The sequence below is a fragment of the Vanessa tameamea genome, chromosome 2, assembly GCF_037043105.1.
Source record: "Vanessa tameamea isolate UH-Manoa-2023 chromosome 2, ilVanTame1 primary haplotype, whole genome shotgun sequence".
Taxonomy (NCBI): Eukaryota; Metazoa; Arthropoda; class Insecta; order Lepidoptera; family Nymphalidae; genus Vanessa; species Vanessa tameamea.
Window position 1 is genome coordinate 15,099,903 of NC_087310.1, and position 22,744 is coordinate 15,122,646.

General features: G+C 34.4%; 1 pseudogene; it reads left to right on the top strand.

Moving 5' to 3' along the window:
- Positions 1 to 337: 337 nt before the first annotated feature.
- LOC113399808 (uncharacterized) overlaps positions 338 to 22,744 on the top strand; it is a 47,841-nt pseudogene continuing 25,434 nt past the window's right edge.

Sequence of the window (22,744 nt, forward strand, 5' to 3'; positions counted from 1 at the left end):
CTGTGTGTAAAAGGATGCCTACAAATTTTATACTCTGTGTTACTTTGTGTTTCTGAAGATTCATGCAGACGGTAAAAACATCTTACTAACGACATCTAGCGCAAATTTACCTCATGATCAAGCTGGCTTGTTGCCATTGATTCGAAGAAAAACACAACGCCATCTGGCGGACTTTGGATGTAAAGACATCATAGGATAATCGATACGACCGTGTATACCACATTCACACCAAAACGTCAGAAGTCACGCCGTTAATTAGTTACAAAAATATGTACGAGAGGGCACTACGCATACCAAAATAAAAGACATGGAAGAAATAAAAAAGCTATTAGAGAATATGCAGCAAGAAATAAGACAATCAAAAAATGAAATGTTGGAAATGAAAGAGAAATAAAAAACAACTATTATTAATAATCTAAATGAAAAATTTGCGAATTTAGAGGCGAAACAAGATCTTTTCGAAATAAAAATCCAACAAAAAAGTACAGCGATAAAAAACTTTGAGAGACACATACGGCGAAAAAACCTAATCTTGTTTGGCGTTGAAGAACAAGATAAATCTTATCATGAGCTAGAATATACCGTAATAAATTTAATAAATAAACACTTTAACTTCCAGTATAATAATAATACTATAGAAGATGTCAGACGACTTGGAAAAAGGAAGGATACGATCAGACCAAAAAAAATAACTTTCAGCACAATGGGATTAAAATTAAATATCTTAAAAAATAAAAAGCTTCTGGAAAACACGCCATATTATCTGAAAGAGGACTACCCATTGGAGATCCTAAACAAGCGTAAAAAGCTACAATCGCAACTTAGAAAAGAAAAACAATTAGGTAACAAGGCGTACCTCAGCTATGATAAACTGATCGTAATAAAGGATAAAGAACAAAATTCTCCTCGCAGTCACACAAATAAAAGAAACTTGTCCATATCACCAGAATTATTACATACAAAAAATCAAGCAGCAAAACAAGATCAAAAACAATCTTATAAAAAGAACAAGACATCAAACATGAAAGATTTTATCATACAAAAACCAAAGCTCAACTTTTTCCCCGCTGCCAACTCTCATGATCAGCCTGAGAACAAAGAAAACAACACGCAAAACATCAACAACAACAAATAACAACTAACAACGGCCCCTCCGATCCTTCATCTCCCACTACGTTTGGTCACCGCGGGAGAGCTCGACCAAAACCCTCCAGAAAACCCTACCAGGAACAAAAACACTAAAAAAGATTTATTTCAAGTGGCAACATATAATGTGAGAACTCTATCAACAACCCACCGATTAATAGAGCTGATGGACTCTTTGAAAAACACAACATATGACGTAATCGGCCTGTCTGAAATCCGGCGTACCGGTACATCAATCCAAGAATACGACGATTTCATATTTTGTTGTACAGGGGAAACGCGAGGATTATGTGGTGTTGGTTTCATTGTTAATAAATATCTCAAAAGAAGCATAGTCAGTTATAATGGAATATCAGTACGAGTGGCTCTTCTTAAACTAAATATAAATGGATACCAACTAGACATATTGCAAGTCTATGCACCCACAAAGGCTTCAAATGAAGAAGAAGTGGATTTTTTCTATGATACCATTAACAAAACTTTAAGAAGCACGGGTAAGAATATAATAGTCATGGATGACTTTAACTCAAAAATTGGGCAACCTAGACCAGAAGAAAACCTAATAATGAAAAATCATGGATATGGCATGAGAAATAGTAGAGGTGAGCGCCTGATAGAATTTTCATATGAAAACAAACTAAGTATTATGAACACCTTCTTCAAAAAACCCAAGAACCATAGATGGACCTGGAGGTTCCCGGACGGAAATACAAAGAATGAAATTGATTACATATTAACAAATCTAGTCAAAAATGTTCTAAATGTGCAAGTCTTAAATGTGAAGTTTCCTACAGACCACAGGCTTGTAAGGGCATCGTTTATACTACGAAAAATTAGAAAAATCCGTACAAAATACACAAACCGTTTAAGAAATTCATTGAAAAACGAGGCCGAAATATCAGCATACAAACTTTCTCTAGAAAAGCACGAAGACCAACTTCAATGTCAAGAGAATGCCACCATACAAACTAATTACGACAATATAATTCGAGGCATAGAGAAAAGTCTACATACCGCATAAAATACGGAACAACACACCACTAAACCTAGTGTAATATCAGCATATACCAGAAAACTCATGGATCAGAGAAAACAACTGCATGGAATTAAACCTAAAACAAGAACAAAGAAAAACGATTAAAAGCACTATATAAACTCATAAGTAAAAACATAAAGAGAGACTACAAGCTACATCGATCAAAAACATATAAGAACTACTGGCAGCATTAAAAAAGCATACAAGGAGCTAAATACCCATAAGATATGGATTAGAGCAATTAAAAGAGTCAAAGAAATTATCACATAAGAGGACCGACATTATGAAATCCGCAAAAAATTTCTACAAAAAATTGTATGATTCTCCAGGCCAAAACTGTACAAATACATTTAACAGCATCAACATACCTGCCGAAGACGACTCACAGATAAAAATGATAGACGAGCTCGAAATTGTAGAAGGAATAAAAGGACTGAAAGTAGAAAAAAGCCCAGGACCTGATGGAATTACTAACGAGGCAATAAAATAGGTTGTAAATATCTTGCACGCCCTCTGACATATCTCTTTAATTCCATACTAGATTCATGCACCACACCTTTACAATGGTCTGAGTCGACCATGATTGTACTCTAAATAAAAGCCGATCCTACAAATATAGGCGACTATCGCCCGATCAGAAGCTAAAGTGGCGCTGGGCAGGCCATGTAGCCAGGACGAGCGATGTCCGTTGGACTTCTAGACTGACCTTATGGCGGGGCCCTGCCGGTATTAGAAATTGAGGAAGACAAATAACTCGTTGGGATAACGACATCATAAAAATAGCGGGTAAAAACTGGAAGGCGATTGCCAAAGATCGAGAAAAATGGAAAAGTCTGGAGGAGGCCTTCACCCTCACATAAGAGGGGTTCTTGCATGCCTGCATGATAAATTATTGGAACATTTTAATCTTATTTTTTATATTTTAAATTTTATATTATATAATTTGTCAATCCAATTAACATAACTATATTATTAATGCACATTATTATCTAATATTATAATTATAATGTAAATCATAATTAACTGTAATTTATGCGAGAAATAAAAGGCTTTTTAGGTTTTTTTTTTTTGTTATTTATTATATTCCTTTAAAAACTATAATAATATAATCTTTTTCTGATTTTTTAAGTTCGAAATATTTGATGTAAAATTTATTTACCGTCTATAAATTTTTAATAAATTTTACCGAATGGTAGGACTAAGTTCGAGCTGACTAGTTATTTAGCTCGTCAGTTACTCTACTATTAAATACCATTGGAAGGGCCGGTGGTAATCATAATTAAGGCCGTTACAGACATCGCATCTTAGCCATCGTTGTTAGCGTTGTAACATTTTATTTCGTTTTATCATGTTACTCTTATGTCATCTATGTGTAATAGAAACAGTGAAAAAAAAAAACAAATTATTTTCTCATTTTAAAAATTGTGTAATAACAAATAATTATAATTTTAACGAGCCTGTAGAATGTAAATGGGTCCAAATGAATATTATTTATGTCAGATCTTTAGTATGTAACTCCCATCTATAATTTATCGCATCGTTCAATCGTTATTTCATCAATTTATATGTTTGTGATCGGTTAGAAATAACTCGCCATTATTTTTTTCCCAGTCTCATAATATCTCAAAGCCCGCCGAAACTATCTATCCTTTTTCCAACGATAGTAAAATCTTAAGTTCATAGGACCATAAGTCCATTAACAAAAATAAAGTTCCAGATTTCCAATTTTTACTAAAAGATCGCGCGACAAACGAGGAAGGTTTCACATTTTTGTTTTTAATAAATCGTACAACGCGAAGCCGGGCGGGTCATTAGTTATTACCTAAGTAAATATATCAACTTACAAAGGAATTAAATGGTTTTACAGCGTTATAGTTAGTAATTTCTAACTTTAATTTATATTTTAGATAGTAACAACAAAACAATTAAATATAAACTTAGTCTTGTTTATTTGTGATAAAAAACACTGGTTCTTGTGTTTACAGTCAGAAAATTCTTTTAAACGTGCACTCGTAGAATGGCGCACGTCGGCATTATTTTCTTTAGATTCATTCATTCCAGCCTCGCGAGTGTCTAGTGCTATATACATTTTAATAAAAATAATAAAATCCACGCTTTTCTATACACATCGCCACCCGAGTGCACTGCGGATTGACTGGCGACTCTCTGCTGCGACAAGCGAATCATAAATTACCTAAAAAATATTCATTATATTTTTTTCAACTGCCATAACTGGAATCTCAGGAACTGATTACATTGAATTTCAAATAATAACTGCCGGTATATAATAAAGTTTGCATTTGCATATGTTGCATATAATGTAGTCAGGGTTTATAGTTACATACAAAAACATGATATATCAAATATTTTCCTGTATTTATTTAGCTACTTTTACCTCCAATAAGTCATATCGACATAACAGCAGCAGCTGCAGCAGTGATACCTCTCCTTAAGCAAGAGCGCTCAGCCGCGAAGCCGGGCAAAGGCCGTCGCTCACGCACTCCGAGTTTCCTTTATTCCCTTCCATTCAGGGCTCACTTACAAGTGTATGGTATTCGCTTCCTCTTTTATTTATTCGAAAGAAAAATATTTCTATATGAAACGCTGTATGGGAGATTTGTTACTTAGAACTGGCATTCGAGTAATTCTCGGTAACTTGTCTCCGTCTAGTTCTTACTTTTCATTTATTTAATTTACATACATCTAACTTACTAATGTAAGACTAATTTCAGTTTTAATAAATTCTTATTAAACTGGCATAACCTAGGTTATGCCAGTTTACTGGTTCTGTTAACAGTGCGAAACTATAGGAGATCTTACTTAATGGTTTTCAAAATTACGCCAATTATGAAATCCAATTATATATAATTTTAAGGTTGGAAAGTCTAAAGTGAATATTTAAAACACCAAAGGCTTACATTATTCATTAGTTTTAATAGAACTTTAGTACTAAAACAGTTCAATTGTTGCAAAGATATAAACATGTAAATTAAAAGCAAGTTCAATTAGAAAATTCCAGCAGAAACGGGTTATATTTTACTTAATAAGTATTATGTTCCTACAACCTTACATAATGCACACAAAAACGGTTTCGGTTTAGGCTATAGTCGTTTCTTTGTACTCAGTTATAAGAGCTATATTTGTGTGCCTGAGAATGTCTATTTCACGTTTGAGTGGCCCGTCCAGTGTGCAGCGAAGCGCGAAAGCGGATAGCGAGCGCGTGTAATATCGCGAATGCATGAGATAGTGGTCCGAGTGAGGCGATGATTCACTTTCGAGGTGCCCATACTGCTTAACGGCCCCTTTACACATATCTATTAAAAACTGTCTCCTGGCTTACTAATAGCGATAAATATATTTACAGTATCGTAGTTTCCTCACGAGAGTAATAAATCCGTCGAGCCGTCTAGTCTCAAAAAAAAAATAAGTAGAAAATTTGGTCATTGGGTTTTTCTACAAAAGATCTATTTTTAATTAAGCGTTTGGGTATTGTATAATGCAATTACTTTGGAAATCGATAATTTAATACTTAAAATTTGAGAAGAGCAAATAAAAAAACGTAATTAAAATTTCCATTGTCACTTCTCACTACTCTAATAAGAAATAATAGCTCGTTACTTGAGGCACACTTCAGTCCTCGCTTAGCGTCCAATCGGTGCGGCGAGGAGGAACGCAGGGCGCGGCGTCCGACGCCGAAATATTACATCCGAAGATAGATTTATGGCTTGAAGAGTCAGCTTAGAAGTGTATCGTTAAACTCGCTCGTACATTGCATCGTACATATATTGTTAAGTAAACTGCACGTAAATGTCAGACAGCTGGACGAAGGATCGTAAGTATTTCACCGATTTTTGGCTCGAGTTGTAAAAGCAAAAACTATGCACCTTAAGATCCGAGAGGAATTTGAGGAGGTGGGATGGAATGCGTGAAGCTTGACCAAATCACTGGAGATCTCTTCCCCTCCTCAAGAAAAGAAGATACCTTTGCCCGCCGGGAAAATATTTTCCAATTGATACTTTACTAAAATATTAAAGTAATATTTATATTAAGTAAAATAGAAAAATAAAATGAGTAGATAAAACACAATTTTACTTCTTAAGGAATAAACGAATCGAGCATGAATTTTTTATTACAAGTCAAGTAAAGACGCTTATTTTATATAGCGAAATGTCGTAAGTAACATGTTAAGAACCTTTTATTTAACAACAAAGTCACGTGTGGAACTGTAGCTTGCTCCAGCAAGAACGTATTAAATTACTCGAGCCGAGGCAGTAAGCTACTAGAATGCGTCTGCTAGTAACCCGAGCGGTTTTGAGTTAATTAGTTTCTCTTTGTTGCCGGCCTGCCTCGTCAACATCGCCCTGCAGAGTGAGCCACTGTGGGCCCCTTTGTTCCTTTCGGGTAGCTCTTGACGATGTGGACTTGCCTATTTAATCAACATTATACTCGAATCAATCAGACGCCAAATCGGCACCAGACCATGTATTGTGAGAGTCGAAAACATTAAACTCAAATAAAAAAACATCGAAATAATTAGATTTTAATTAATATATTTCTTGTTCTCAATTTGTATTCATAAAAATATTGATACCAGCGCAGGCTTTATACAAATTAGTGGATGGTCTTCTTAAAAATAGATGTAAATAAGCATCTATTAAGTTGAATGTTCTGCAAGCACTATGAGGGTGGCATTTCTTTAAAAAAAAACCCTCTTTAAAATAAATGATAAAAAAAAAATATTGATAAAAATTGGATGAGCGGAAACAAGAACTTGAAAACAAATAAACATATTTATATTATCTTCATGAAATCGTATAAACGTAATTTTAAAACTACTGATTTTTTACTCTTGTTATTTAATACGAAGGTGGACCAGCGATTGTGCCTCATAATAGTGGGTCACAACTGTTCTTAGACATTGGCGCTGTAAAAATTGTAAAATGTCAAACTAACTACACATTATCTACTACACATCGACTAAGAAGTTATCTCCTCTGTGCCTGTGGTTGCATGCACAGACCGACTTGATGGGTGTGCGGTACCTGTCCAGACGGCAGGGAATGCACAAAGCCCTTCCACCCAGTAATTGTGTATTGATGTATTATGTTAAAATCTTTATAAATACATAGATACTAGTTACAACCGTGAGTTTCTTGTCTGGTATTCTACAGTAAAATTCTTTATTCGGGTATAATTATAATTAGTGTCGGAACGATCAGTAAAGGTGTTAAATGCAAAATAAAGAAACTGTGTATTTTTCTGCTTATAAAAGTATAACATTTCTACCGCTTCATAAAAATACCTTCTGTCGTGACATTAGAGAATCAAGCTAAAAGTTTTCGAAAGTCCGCCAACCCGGACCCTTCCGTCGAATAAAACTTAAAGCTCGACCTTCCGAGTCGTAAGAGCAATGTAATTACTCCGTGAGAGGAGAGAGGACTTCGTAATTGTCTTTTTATCGCTCATGGTCGATGGCGGCGCAGTTTTACGGACCGGGTCAGTGCGCCGCCTAGACGAGGATGCTAATTAGGTTTCGCTAATTGAAAGTACGGCGAGCTACGGAAAGAAATGCTACTCATCGTTCCTATGAATAGTTTCATTACATTTTTTCTTAGAAACGTCCTCCTTTAAATTTAATGGGCCTTTCATTAGGCCTCACATAAAGTTTAAAACTAAGCGAGGTCATCATTTATTGTAATGATCTTTATGTATCTGGACTGAAAATATACGAGTACTAATATGTAAATAGCTGAAGTGAACCTCTCCGGGCTGACGCGTGCCGCTCCACAACGACTAATAACGTCGTCCGCAACTCGACATTCCCGCGCCAGATTACAATAAAATGCTACTTGCGGAATGTTGTTTTATTAAAAGTACAATTTGGTACAAACACACACAGGTGCATAGGGTTTGGGTCTATTACTTATTTTAATATATTTATATAATATATATCCTTGCCGCAACGTAGATAAAAAGTTTTTGGTAAAAAGACTGTTATATAAACGTCTTTTTGAGTAATATGATAAACAAAAGGAAAAAATAAACCCGTGCCTGTAGCATTGAATGCAAGCGTGTGCACGTCTCTAGACACGCCGTAGCGTGTCAGCCAAGTTCAAGTAACAGAACTGGCGAGCAGCACCGTGTGTAATATTACACGAACCATTTGGAGCCACTTTTGACCTCCTCATAACTCAAAAACTATCTAACATAAACGTGTCAAAATTGGCTCATATATTGAGACTCGCAAGATACATATGTGTTCCAAATTTCATAAACGCATCTCAAACGGTTATTTAGATATTAACGTCTAAAAATCGTCATTTTGGTACACGGCGCGCGAGGCGACGCTGGAGCAGCGGAACTTGAGAACTTGCGGAACTTTGAGCTACGTTCCTAGTTGTTATACATTTTCAGAGAGCTGATAAAACGGTTATGTTTTTAAAATAATCTGCAGGACAAGTTTCATAACGATTTGTTTTGTTTTTAAGGCATTTTTATGGAAAAATATATTTTTCTGTCCTGCATTTTTAAATTTGGACCTATAATTATTGTTTTAATATTGACAAATAACCAGTGTTTATTCGTTTTTATAAATCAGAAGAAAAAAATAGATTTTAATTGATACTTTTTTTTAAATAAATTTTTGAAGTTATAAAAATCTAAAAAACGTGATAACTCAAAAATGGTTCACTTTTGCATTATGTATATAAGGGGTTAAAATTATCGCAAATAATCACCCCTATCACCTCCTAACGGGAATACGTCGAATTACCAATAACCCTGTATACATATAGAATAGGTTAAACTTTTGTGTCTCAGTTTGTTCGATAATTTGTTTGTTGTGTGTTATATTTAAACATATTTTATAAATAAGTATTACTGTCGTTTACAAGGATGGATAAGTAGACTTAATAAATAAATATTTTGTTTGTTAAAAATCTTCGCTAACAATAATTAGTTTAATCCTATAAAATATTATTTCAATAATAATAAATAATTAGAATATTAGAATATATTGTACGTCAGGTCGAACTTTGCTTGTATGTTTATTTGGATCGAGGCTTTCTGTTTTTTGGCTTTCTGAATGTTTACTTTGTTTGTTAGAAAAATGTGCGAACACTTAGTTTAGTCTTATATGTACATATAATAAAATCGTAACTGATCCAAATCTGTACACGGAACATATTTGAACAAAAATATTACTGGGGGTTATGTGATCTATTAACGCAATAGATCACATTATGATTTTTTTTGTTACTGCTCATCTGGTAATCGGCTTAACCGATTTGGATGCGGTTTTCACTTATTTATTGTAGTAGCCTAGTAAGATATAGCGTTTGTTTTATTAAAATCGGGATGTTATGGAACCAGGGCTGATGAGGTTAAAACCTTTTTAAACAGTTCCGGTGGTATTACATCGTCTCTTTGCATTTAAATATAACTATAAAACACTACTTTTGAGGCTTACGCGAACGGATTCGCGGTCACCAGCTAGTAGTAAATATAATAATTCTTTAATTCAAGCAATATTTACTTAGCATAACGTTGACGCTTACTGACTTACTGGTTCACGAATAATCCAAATCTAAGCTGCTGTGTCTAGAAAAGTAGAAGTTGGCGCTACTGTTTATAAGCGAAGTCAGTTTTTTAGTATTTCCGCACATCCATCCCCTAATGAAACAACATAAAAGACGAAAGTTTGTATTGGAAGTTAGAGAAAGTTTCTCGTCTCTTTAGTGTTTGTTTGATTACGCGGAACTATTTCGTCGCGCGACCGGAGGGTACAATTAATGACGCGGGCAGGGAAGGGTCCGGGAAAAGTCAGATGGTTCCTGAGATCATCCTAACTCGGTCCGCCCTTAGTAACAAAGAATTATTTAATTGTACATATTTTATACACACGTCTGTAATTTAAGGAATGAAGTAAATAACAATCGAGGAGTATCGGGAAATAAATAACAATTTATTTCCAGTCACTCATCAAGTTCTACTCATTTACGTGGATCTGCATTCCGGACATATGCTTAATTTGACCAGTCGAAAGGGCTGCTAAGAGCCGACTATAAGTAGGAGTATATTTTAATTTTATTTACTTTGTTTCATAGATTACCAATTCCAACCGAAAGTGCTTGCGCGAAGTCATTATCTGCCTGGTCGAGAGTTTCTGTTTGCAGTTTTAATTATTGGCGTAATTCTTGCATATTCAATTATTATCTCGTATATAATATAAGGAATATTCACGTAAGCCGATATAAAGCTCGGGTTGCACGGGCGGGAAGAGCACGCCGTAATGAGATTACACCGGCGTTCGACTCCGCCTGCAGCGCCGGACGGGGTCAAGTGGCTCCCGACACTACCGCGATACGTGTGCTCGAGCCTTGCTAATTGCCTGTTGTCTGATTGTGCTTACGACGAATTTCTTGAAATTAAAAATGATTATGTTTATTGGCATTTCGAAAATGGAAAACTACGTCTCATTGTACTCGTACCGTGATTATGAGCAGTTGTTTGGTTCGAACCTAATTGACTCAAGAGTTTAACATTTTCCCGTGATTGCATTTAGATGAACATTTTACCTTTTTTTTATAAGTTATAGTTTCAATACTACGTATTATATTTATTCAACAGTTTATATTCAATATCTATATATCCATAAGAAACTGCACTATCGCTCCACGAAACCTTTTTAGTTATTTATTAATTTAATGTAAGACGTATCATTACTGAAAATTTCAACTTCAACTTTCGCGAATATATAAAGTGCAAAATAATTAAATAAGTTTACAACCTAAGTGTTAGACTCATATTATTTTTCAAAAATAATAAAAATTGTTATATAACTCCTCAATCCACAAACAATACTAAAAAAATCAAAGATACTTGAAGGAAGTATCGAGAAATAGCAGGGATATTTTGAAGAGCTAATGTCATGTCATACAAAGAGGTCAAGAGGCTCTTCAAAGAGGGACGGAAATTGTGAGCTCAAGAACAGGCCTTCCTGCTCTGCTCATAATTGTGTTGCCTTATTTCCTCCCTTATTAGTGAATTTGGCTTATAACGCTTTATACGTCCTTTGTCTTTCTTGCTCAGCAGATACACACAGCACATACAAAACGTAAACAACGTCGAAAAAAATATATAACATTAAATGCAAATCAGCTACTGGTCTCACTATAAACACATTGTTTGGCAACATTTAGAAAAAAACATTATTCATTAAATATTTATTAAGTTAAGTCAAGTTTGTACAACTTTAACTCGACCTTCAACATTTGGCCATACGGTGCCAAGTTACTCGTAATAAAACTATAACACTTGACATTCAACTTTTTTATGTCTCAGCTTGTTTTATTTATAATTATATATACCGTATAGATAAATTAACCAGAAGAACTCAGCGATTCATCGTTATGTGAATTTCGTAGTAACATGGGCACTTGTATATAATACATAAACTCCACAAGAGGTTTGTACATTATACGAGTAATGTATTAAATGCAATCACAATACATTAATAATTACGATTCGATCAATAGATATTAATCATGAACACAAAGACATCGCCTACGTAACCGTAGCGAGCCGCCGGAGACGATCACAATCGCTTCGGGTTTGATTGTATCCTCGAAACGTTTGCAGAAATTACGTAACACTAGCCGAAGCGCGTGACTTGGTCTACGTAGGTTACTTTTTACTTTCAAAATTCACATACAAACGTATATATCATCAAAATTGCTTCAGCCAGTTGTCGTTAAAACCAAGCAGACAACAAACGGACGGAGCTACTTCCGCTCAATGGATTACAGTAATATTACGAGCACACAATATAATCTGTTCTATGAGGAATACATCAATGTGTTATCTTTAATCCTTCGTTTATTAGTAAAAGCTTGAATTTAACTTCTCCTGTTAGTTCACTTCATGTTCTAGTTAAATCATTCAACTAAGTTTTAAGCCATCGCCACTCAAACGGTTCAACTGAAATTAACACAAATTCGGGTTTAGTGCCAATACAACCCAGTTGATATACTGAGTTATATTCTTGTACATGTAATGAATAAAATTTCTTGAAATGGTTTGTAGTAGAGTGAACTGGCAGAAATGGTCACGTAAGGCAGAAGCCTTACGGCCCCTCCAGGCGACGTTTCCTTCTGTTTTGCTTTCTATTATATACAGTTTTGTATACATTGATTTAAGCCTATTTTTCGTTATTATTTTAATTCACACGGGATTTTTGATAACAACTTTATATTTTGTAATGTAATTACTTTAAAATTAGTTAATTTATTTCATTATGTCTGTTATTTAATACATAATTATGTAACTCCGTATAATTAATTCCGATAAAATACAGAATACATTGACTGTATGATAATGCGACGAGCGCCTCATCCGGCGCGCGGGTAGCGAGGTTTCATACTCGTAGTTATGCAAATTCTACGAAACAAAATTATTTGTGGGACACAGCACGATAACTGCGTAAACTGTATCTCCCAATCTTCACTCGCATCGCTGTACTTAAGAATATCAGTAGAAATCTCTCTCTCTTTCTCTCTCTCTGGTCCGTGTTTTAAAACTTAAAGTTATCTTAACAATGGCAGAGGCTTGAAGTTATTTAGGAAACCTTCCCAGACAGTGCGGTCATCCTGTCACATGTTCTACTACCAAACACCAATACTACTTAGTATTTTTGTGTTCCAGTTTGAAAGGTCAGTGGCCGAAAGTGAAGTTGTGTATGAGAAGTTGTTAATAGCTCTTACCAACGTGTTATGATTCTAATGACTGCTTACCATAAGTGGCCCCTTTGCACGTCTAACAACAACAAATTCACAACTATTTAAAAAACAAAAATAGTGACAGTGCTGACAGTGTCGTGGCCTGTCATTTTATACAAAATATAGCGACTACCCTTCGTCTAGTTTACCGAAATATGAACGCACTTAAAGATTATCACAGAAGTATCCGATAGCTTGTTAGGTTTGTAACAATAGCTGTCAGAGACACGGCGACACACGCGGCTGTAGATAAAGGATCAATAAGGGCAAACAACGGCCAGCTCGGGTCAGGTCCAGAGCTCTTATTATATTTTTCGGTGTCAACTAACATCTGAATCGTTAGCTGAGACACGAAGACGTGCGTCGGAAGTCGGACCCTCGTAAAGTTTCCTATTATAGAGTATTGATATGCGAAGCCGCCGCAGCCTTCCTTTATCTAGTTACATGTTATTTACTTAATGCAAAAATGCCGTGCTTTCAAAATTAAAATCAAAATATTATTTACTCAGGTAGGCTCATTAAACCACTTTGGGTCGTGATGTTACAGTTTAAGATTAAGCTTACAATAATATGTATGTTGTGTACAGTAATATGTGAAACTACCACCGGTTCGGAAAGTAGATTCTACCGAGAAGAACCGGCAAGAAACTCAGTAGCTACTCTTTTCTACCATTCCAACTACAGAGTATGTCAATAAAGTACGATTAAATGTGTCTATTATATATAACAACAAGCGCATCTACGAATTTTATCATTAATATAATCTTGTTTATGTATATTTGGATAATATGTCCAATTCATTAATGTTTTCACTCAATGTGTGCACTCTATTAAAAACATCCCACTGCGATCAAGTACTGTTACACCAGTTTATTTTAGTAATTTAGTCTTATGTCATATAGAATGTTGTTATGGGGTAATGTAGCAGATGTTTAAATAGTATTTATTCTGCAGAAAAGAGCTATCGAACAATTTACAATATTAGTTCTAGGACATCATTAAGCGAAAACTTTAAAGAAATTGGTGTATCAACGGCTGTTCATTTGATAATATAATTTTCATACAGAAGAATATACAAAAATATTTCATAAGAGCTGATATACATAATATTAACATAATAATAACAGTTTTATACAAGAAATAAGAAAAATTAAATAAAATAAGGGAAAGTAAACACATACTGACCAAAAAATTTATTGCAAATACACTTGAAATATAAATGATAGTTTAATGGTGCACAAAAAGTGTTATCACGACAACTTTATTAAACATTTAAGAAACCTAAACGATATTGTTCGAGTTGGTGTTAAAATAATATTATAATAATTATATTTATTTCTTATATATTTTGAACGCTTTTATACTAAAAAAAAATGTAAAATAGAAAAACTAAAGCAAAAATATGATTCTATACTTTTTTATGTGAGAACACAACGAATCCAGTCAGAGAAAGCGGAATGCATAAAAACTACACACGCAGGTATCTCGAAACTTTAAAACAGAATATGTTTTCCATCGTAAAATAATGTAAAACTCTATTCACGCGTCGCTCGCATTCAGATAAAGTGAAAAGTTTAATATCCTCCACCCGCGTCGTGTCTTTCGTCACGACGGCGCGTTGCAAAATTTGATTGTATTTAAAACTGCGTCGTCGTGGAACTGCTCCGGGGCTCGCGACGCGACGAGATTGTTTGTTAGTTAATCTGATATTGCGAATTTCAAAACGACCTATTCTTCAGATTAAAATAGTTGAGTGTTTTATTTTAACTACATATTAATTAAATATTTTCATTATGATGAAGATACCTGTCGAATGAGTACAGATTTTACTTCAAGTGACTAATTGATCCCTAAATAACTATCCCTAAGTCATCGTTTCCTCTGGCAGACTACTGACAGACACTACGTCAGACGTACTGGTTCTAAAAATAATGTGAACGATGGAGTTAAGTTCACGAACATATTACATATAAGTACATAAACACAAAATAAAGGGTTTACACGCGTATGCGATAGTAGATAATTATAATGAATCCTAAGTATCCTAAATTAAACATTTAAATTCAGTGCAACGCCACGGTCGGATGCGTCTGGTACCGAAACGTTTCGTCCGAGCGCGGCTCGCGGCGGCGGTTGTGTCGTTTGTGTTCCTCTGCGAGGCGCGGCAACTTGTTCACTGAGTTGTTGAGTCACAACGCTACCGTTCGAGTCAAGCGACGCGAAAACATTTTGTATATTATCCACAGGAAATCACTGTACATTTTTTAACTTTCTTTTTAAGGCTTTAATTAATGGTATTTATAGGAGACTAGCGACCCGCCCCGGCTTCGCACGGGTGCAATGCTGCCACTAAATATAATACAGAATATCTTACAAATTTCACAGTTTTTTTGACAATATAAACCGCTATGCTCCTGCGTTTTAAATCCGTATTATCTTCGAAAATATTCATTATAGTTCTATATTAAATGCACAATGTATTTAAGGTACTTAATTGGATAAGGATTAATGCTATATTGCTTAAAATTTCTTCGAAAATAAGGCTATATTTCTCGTAAAAGATAGGTATCGATAGTCAAATATCTACCACCGGTTCGGAAATTAACACCAGGGACTAGAGAAGAACCGGCGAAAGAAACTCAGCGGGATATTTCTTTTTTAAATTTCATTTTCACAAATATAGTATAGTTCATGTACAATAATGATAAACACATTTTCATTATTTGAAACAGCCTGGAGGCGATCATCTCATTCCCAAGGTGTGCAATCAAATAAAAAGTCATTAGTCATTATAATATCCTTTAGCACACAAACACTCTTTAATCTTTTAAATTTTACAATTGAATATTTTTGAACGTTTTCTGGGATCCTGTTGCAAAAACGTACACATTGTCCCAAAAAAGAGTTACTAACTCTGTTTAATCGGGTACTTGGAGTAACAAGTTTATTCTTGTTCCTAGTATTAATAGAATGTACGTCACAATTTCTGGAAAAACAAATTGAGAAGCGACAGTCGTTATTTTAATTTCTTTAAACATCTTAACGAATCTAGAGCCAGGGGTTATAAATTACACGAATAGCTCTCTTCTGCAATACAAAAATGGTATTAATATCAGCTGCATTACCCCAGAGCAGAATGTCATAAGACATTATACTGTGGAAATAACTAAAATACACTAGGCGCGCCGGTTCTACATCAGTCAAAAGTCTAATTTTTTTACCCCATAGGCTGCAGAGCTGAGTCTATTCGCCAATCTATTTATATGGGGGCCCTATTGGAGCTTAGAGTCTATTTTAATATGAAGGAACTCTGTTGTTTCTAAAACAAATAAAGCTTCCCCCTTTAAAAGTACATTCGTTTTGACACATCTTACATTGGGAGTAGTGAATTTAATACATTTTGTCTTTTTACTATTTAACAGTAAATTATTAACTTTAACCCAAAATAAAAATATTCGACTATAGAGTTTATTACCTAAAAGATGTGGCAGGTCATTTATATAAACGAGGAAGAGAAATGGACCAAGATTTGATCCTTGGGGGACCCACAATCACAATCAAAAGCCTTAGATAAATCACAAAATATCCCTAAGGCATCCTGTGACTCCTTGTAAATATTTTTAACAAGTTCAACACCAGCGTCAGTTGTCGAGCGACTCCTTGTTAATCCAAATTGTTTCTTGTATAGCTACTTGTTATTATTAAAATGAACTAACATTTGATTTAGTAATAATTTTTCAAAAATCTTGCTAAGAGTTGGTAGTACAGAGATGGGCCTATAATTGTTGGAGACTGAAGTACAACCTGACTTAAATATTGGTATTACTCTACTGTGTTTCATGAGGTCAGAAAACACGCCACTAAGGACACAATTAATGAATATGGTGACAATTTATGGGTGGGTGCGATTATTTATCGAATTGACTATCTTAACAGATATCTCCCACAGATCGGCCGTTTTCTTAATATCTAGTGATCTGAAGGAACTTATTGTGTCATTTACACTTACTGTATTAAATTTAAAACTTATATTATATTCTTCAACACTATTTTTTAATAATGATTCAGCAACGGTAGGAGAGGAATTTAGTGAATTAGTAGTCGAAATTGGAATTTCAGCAAAAAATTTTAATTACTTAGAATTGTTTATATGCACCAACGCCATCTTGTGACGAGTTAAAACAAAGTGTATGGTATTAAAACATTCACTGCAAAACCCTTCATAAAATGTGTGCCAGTATTACTCCAATGGCGGCCGGTCAAGCGATGTCAGAGCGTATTATTCTTATACATATATGTATGTATATGTATGCTGTGGTATATTGCCAAACGATCGTTGATATTTGCGTACTTTGATAGAGGTGACAATCTGTAATCAGAAAAGCGACCCTGCTTGGAGCCGTCAATCCACCATGTGACCGACATAAATAATCCCACTCAAACAATAAGGCTAACGCTAGTCGTCCACTCGAAACAGCCGAACAGTCGCTATACTATATTTTAATTGTCTATAAATCTATCTTGATGTGTAAGTTATGTATTTCATAGTTAAGCAAAGAAACAATATATCAATATACTTTGTTTTAAATTGAAAGTCACTTTATATGCTCACTGAGCCTCACGAGTACCGACTATATCGAGCGTTATCTCTAGCGAATTAAGTAGGAGTCGAGCCTAACAATAGAACTCCGAAATAATTGAGTAGAGCGTTTGGCAATCACAATAATTGAGAGGTACAAAGAGGCCGCGCGGCGAGCGCGCGGTCCGGAGGAGGCTCCGAGGGGCGGATCGATAGGACGCTTGTTTTAGCGTTGTTTAGCAAATGTTATCTACACATATAATAGAATCGTAACTGATCGGAACCTGCACATGGAAGATTTTTGAGAAAAAATATTACTGGGGATATTAACGCTATAGATAACATAAATATGATTTTTATAATTTTTGACTGTTTGTCTGTTCGTTTGTTACCGTTAATCTCGAAATCAGCTTAACCGATTTAGATGCAGTTTTCTCCGATGTACTGTAGTAATCTTGGGCCAACATATAGCGTTTGTTTTATTAAAATCGGGATGTTATGGAACCAGGGCTGATGAGGTTAAATTATCGTCCCTTTGCATTTGAAAATAAATATAAATAGAAACGGCGCAGATGATTTTATGTTTATACCCCGGTTCCTTCTCATTCCAAAAAACTTTGCGTTTACTTTTAAGCGAATCCAGTTTCCAGTGCACACGGCTAGCCTTATGTGGCGTGTTCTGTCGCGTGTTCGCAACTGCAAAAAAATCTATGCTTTCATCCCCGAGAGCACTACGTGTGATATCGTGTAGTGTACATTGCGCAGTTAGACAAATGCATCATAACTTTTTAATATTACAAGATTAAATTATAAATTTAAAAAGGTCGGTTGTTTGTGGTTTGTTTGTTTTCGGTGGCAAAGTACTCAAATTAGTCATCTTTCGAAAAAAAATATCATAATCTGTCCATCGATTTGGGAACTACAATGACACGACAGATGCAAAGAAACACAGATATGTCAACCATATAATACCAATACTTTTGAGGCTTAAAAATACGCGAACACGCGGTCCCCGGCCCGTGTTGTAGTATTATAAAGAAACACCAGACGAGAGTGGGCTAATTATAATTATTTTATAAATTCAATAAATATATCACTGGCACCAGTTAGCGATGCCATTTCCCGTGTAGCACAATTCAGTGACAAGGCACAGCAAACAGTTAGAAAAGAATGAAAAGTTTCCTTTTTATGGTTTGTCTCGTAAATTTATCCCAAGTGAAAATATTTTGTTGTTTTGAGTTCTTCGAGTTCAGTTACATAATGATGTGATATTTACGATATATTTTTCGCCTTGAGACCGTCTCATTCAAAATAGGTTATTAAAAACGGTCGCACTCGTCATTCAATATGAAACAATTTCATATCTTGTCTTGATATCTTTGATATAGAAGTCACAACAGGGCATCAGTTTGATTACTTCGGAGTCGAGAGGAGATCAAGTGGCATCATATTCGAGCAATAAATAACAAGTTCTCGACAACTTTCCTCATTTCCCTGCGACAGCACGCCGAGCCTCGACGCGACGGATCTCAGCGTTTTACGATACGGCTTCAGAAAAACTGAGTATAAAATAAGACAGTTTGACTTTTATTATTATTCGCTTATTTATTCGTAGTTAAAAAGCAAATTAGCTTAAAACAAATTACTTGACATTATAAATAAAAAGTCGGATCAATAAATAAGCCTTCATTACTTAAAAACACGTTGCTTAAAAATATGGTCTTCACGAGACGGTTATTAAAATATTTTTTATGGTTCAGTCCGGAAATGACCGCTACGGTGATCTTCTCTTATCATAAAAAGAAGGTTTGGACTGATTCCTCTTTAGTTTAAATTAGTGTGAATGGATATGGATCTACCAGGATATACATGTAGATGAGTTTCATCCGAAGACAAAATATTAAGTTTAGATTTAATTCTATCGAGTCAACGATCTTGGTTATTACAGCCAAAGTCATGATTTTATTGAAAATAGGCGACTTAAAATTGCATATTCGTGATAAATATGGTTCCAATATGGGCAAGTGGACTAATTTTAGGAACAATTTTAATATCTAACATGATTTAAACTTTTTAATAGTTAATTACTCAATCAAATATACCATTAAAAATGAAGTCACAAAGAATAATAATAACTGAATAACTAGTTTAAATGACTTCACAGAGAAAATATTCATCAATATTGCTTAACGTAATAATATTTGCTGTTCTCCATTGTTATAATAATATGTACACACGTCAAACGTTCGAGTTCCGTCAATATTGTTCCGGTCAGCGATTGATTGGTCTCTTGAGATTTATCCCTTTGCCAATATTCTGGACACGAATAAAGTCCATTATGATGGTTACGAGAGTTGTATTTGCTTATATTATTTTATTAAAGACTTTTTACTATCTAAAGAAGATGGGTGTGAGATTGCGTGAAATTTATTATGGAGGAATTCCTCGACAAGAATAGTGCGTAGTGCAGTACCGAGGAGGAGAAGCATTGATTGTGAGTTGAAGAACATTTGCACACGTCACGGTGATGACCGATTACTACGATACGATTTCGAATTGATTTGAATTTAATGTTTATATTCAATTGTTAAAAAACGTTTATGCGCTAAAAGTTATTTAAAAATGCTAATAATATCATATTTGAAAATGGTAGATTTTTGATATTTAATAATATTAATATTTAATCAATATTTAAAATACATCTTGAATATGATTTCTATTGATAAGTGCTGACAACCCAATTCATTTTATTTATAATAATAACAAAAAAATAAATGTTTGACTTTACTGTTTTATTTACATCCTTCTGTAACTGTGGTCACACGTCGTTAGTCTAAGATTCTCTGCTCACCTGTCGCTCCTTTCAATACACGTTCACTTAATAAATTACTATTTGTTCTAACTGGATTCAACGCTTTGGTGATATATAAATATTTTAAGCAGCTAAAATAAGTTTATTCGCACAGATTTGCCGACATTATTTTATTTTTATAACTATTGCTGTGTAAATGTGAACAAGTTTTCCTTTGTTCCGCTCTAACTCCGCTTCAAATGTTTTATGAATGTTATTTTACGCTGTGATCTATGATACATTTATTTCTACAAACGTAGTACCTAAAACTTTATTGCAGAATTTTCTCATGAGCTCACAATGTTAAATCTTTTGATATTAAGATGAACACGAAATTAATTATTTAGGGCGCTTAATTTAACGTTTAAATATTTATTAAGATTTATATTATTGTTGATTAATATCATAAATTACTATAAAATAAGTAAGCATATACTTCTGTCCTCTTCTATTTTAATGATTTTTTTTTTAAATAACTTTGATATATATAAAATATATTATTGCATTGATACAAGATCTTCTACTTCATTTATTTTATTACTTCGCTTTCTTCTACTTTTTCACAATTAACAATCCTCAAGCATCCAAAGTTTCCAATAAAATCTGTTTTGTATTTAAATTCGAATAATATTGTCGACTTAATTACTTAGCTACGACCGCATAGATTGCCGCTACGAAATTGCTACATCCTCTGTGCGTATATTGCCGTAACGGTATTTCAGATATAAGGTTTATTAGTTTTCATAAATAATATTACTTACAACTTCAATTTAATGTTATTTTGAAACTATAATAGTATCACCGTAAGCCTACTTGTATGGCTTCAATACGTGGCTTAATAAAAAAATAATCAGTACACAATACACCGTACACCGTACACCGTATCTTGTAGAGCACACAAATAATTAAGTGGCCGAACTCTCTTATTACTAATGTGCCGTCAGACTTTGTTATTAAAAAATTGAAGTTGAAAAAGTCATATTTTTAGTTAGTTCGGATTTATTTGTATTCGTTTTTTATTTTGGAATAATGACCATGTCATTTTCTAAGGACTAACAAGCGTTTTGTACTAAATTAATTTGAATGAAATAACCTTTTAAAACTTAAGAGAGAATCCAAAGATTTTATTTATAGAAATTTCTATACAAAACCTTGTGGAGAAGTAAGCACACGTTTAAATTTTCGTAAATATTTTAATTCGCTATTTTTTCTTTTTGACTTATATAACAAATTCAAAAATGTTACTGTTCCTCTTCAACCACAATACAAGTTACACGACAAAATACAACAACATTAACAGCCTGTAAACTGCCCACTGCTGGGCTAAGGCCTCCTCTCCCTTTGAGGAGAGTGTTTGGAGCATATTCCACCACGCTGCTTCAATGCGGGTTGGTGGATACACATGTGGCAGATTTTTGTTGAAATTAGACACATGCAGGTTTCCTCACGCTGTTTTCCTTCACTGCCAAGCACGAGTTGAATTATAAACACAAATAAAGCACATTAAAATTCTGTGGTGCTTGTCTGGGTTTGAACCCGCAATCATCGGTTAAGATGCACGCGTTCTAACCACTGGGCCATCTCGATTCTTTTTTACAACTATTTTGTAGATCCAACATTAAAATATCATTGTCTACCTTAAATTTGAACATGGTTGAATTACGGCTATAAGTGGTGAAAATAAGATTTTTCGATTAATAGCATGTTACGGGCGTTGTCAATATTGTTGAAACTGTTAACTTGTTTTCATCAAAGAGAATATTATTTTCTGTTTCGAAAATCAAAGATAGCACAGTAGATAAAAAGTAAGGAAAGTAATTTATTACACAGAAAGGTTCCCAATTACAATAATTGGTCGACACAAAGAGCTCCGCGAGGCCTCGCGACCGACAGCACGAGCAGTAATGACAGTGGATTCATCGATTTCTTGTTTTACCATTTTATCCCCATAAAGTCTCGTCAAATAATGTTTTGATACATATTTCAATCATCTTGGCGTATTTTATAAAAGATTATTAATTTCAATTAGTTTCACACTTCATATAAGTTATTGTACACCAATGAGCGATCTTAAGCTAAGTTTTTCGCTGGTAAAAATCATCCTGTAAATCTGACTCCCCTCCATACATCACTCCATACTAAGTTACAGCGTCCGTACATTTCAAATGTTATTATGTTCGGAATGTACTTCATCGTTGCAGCGCGCGGGCTGGCGCAACGCCAAACAGCGGCGGCACCGACGTTCTCTCGCCCCGTTACGTAAGTGCAGGTAATTGGGATCCTTCTTTGGGAATAAAAGTGAAATAAAATAAATCTAACACACAAATGCTGATATTGAAAATAAAATAGGTCGTGAC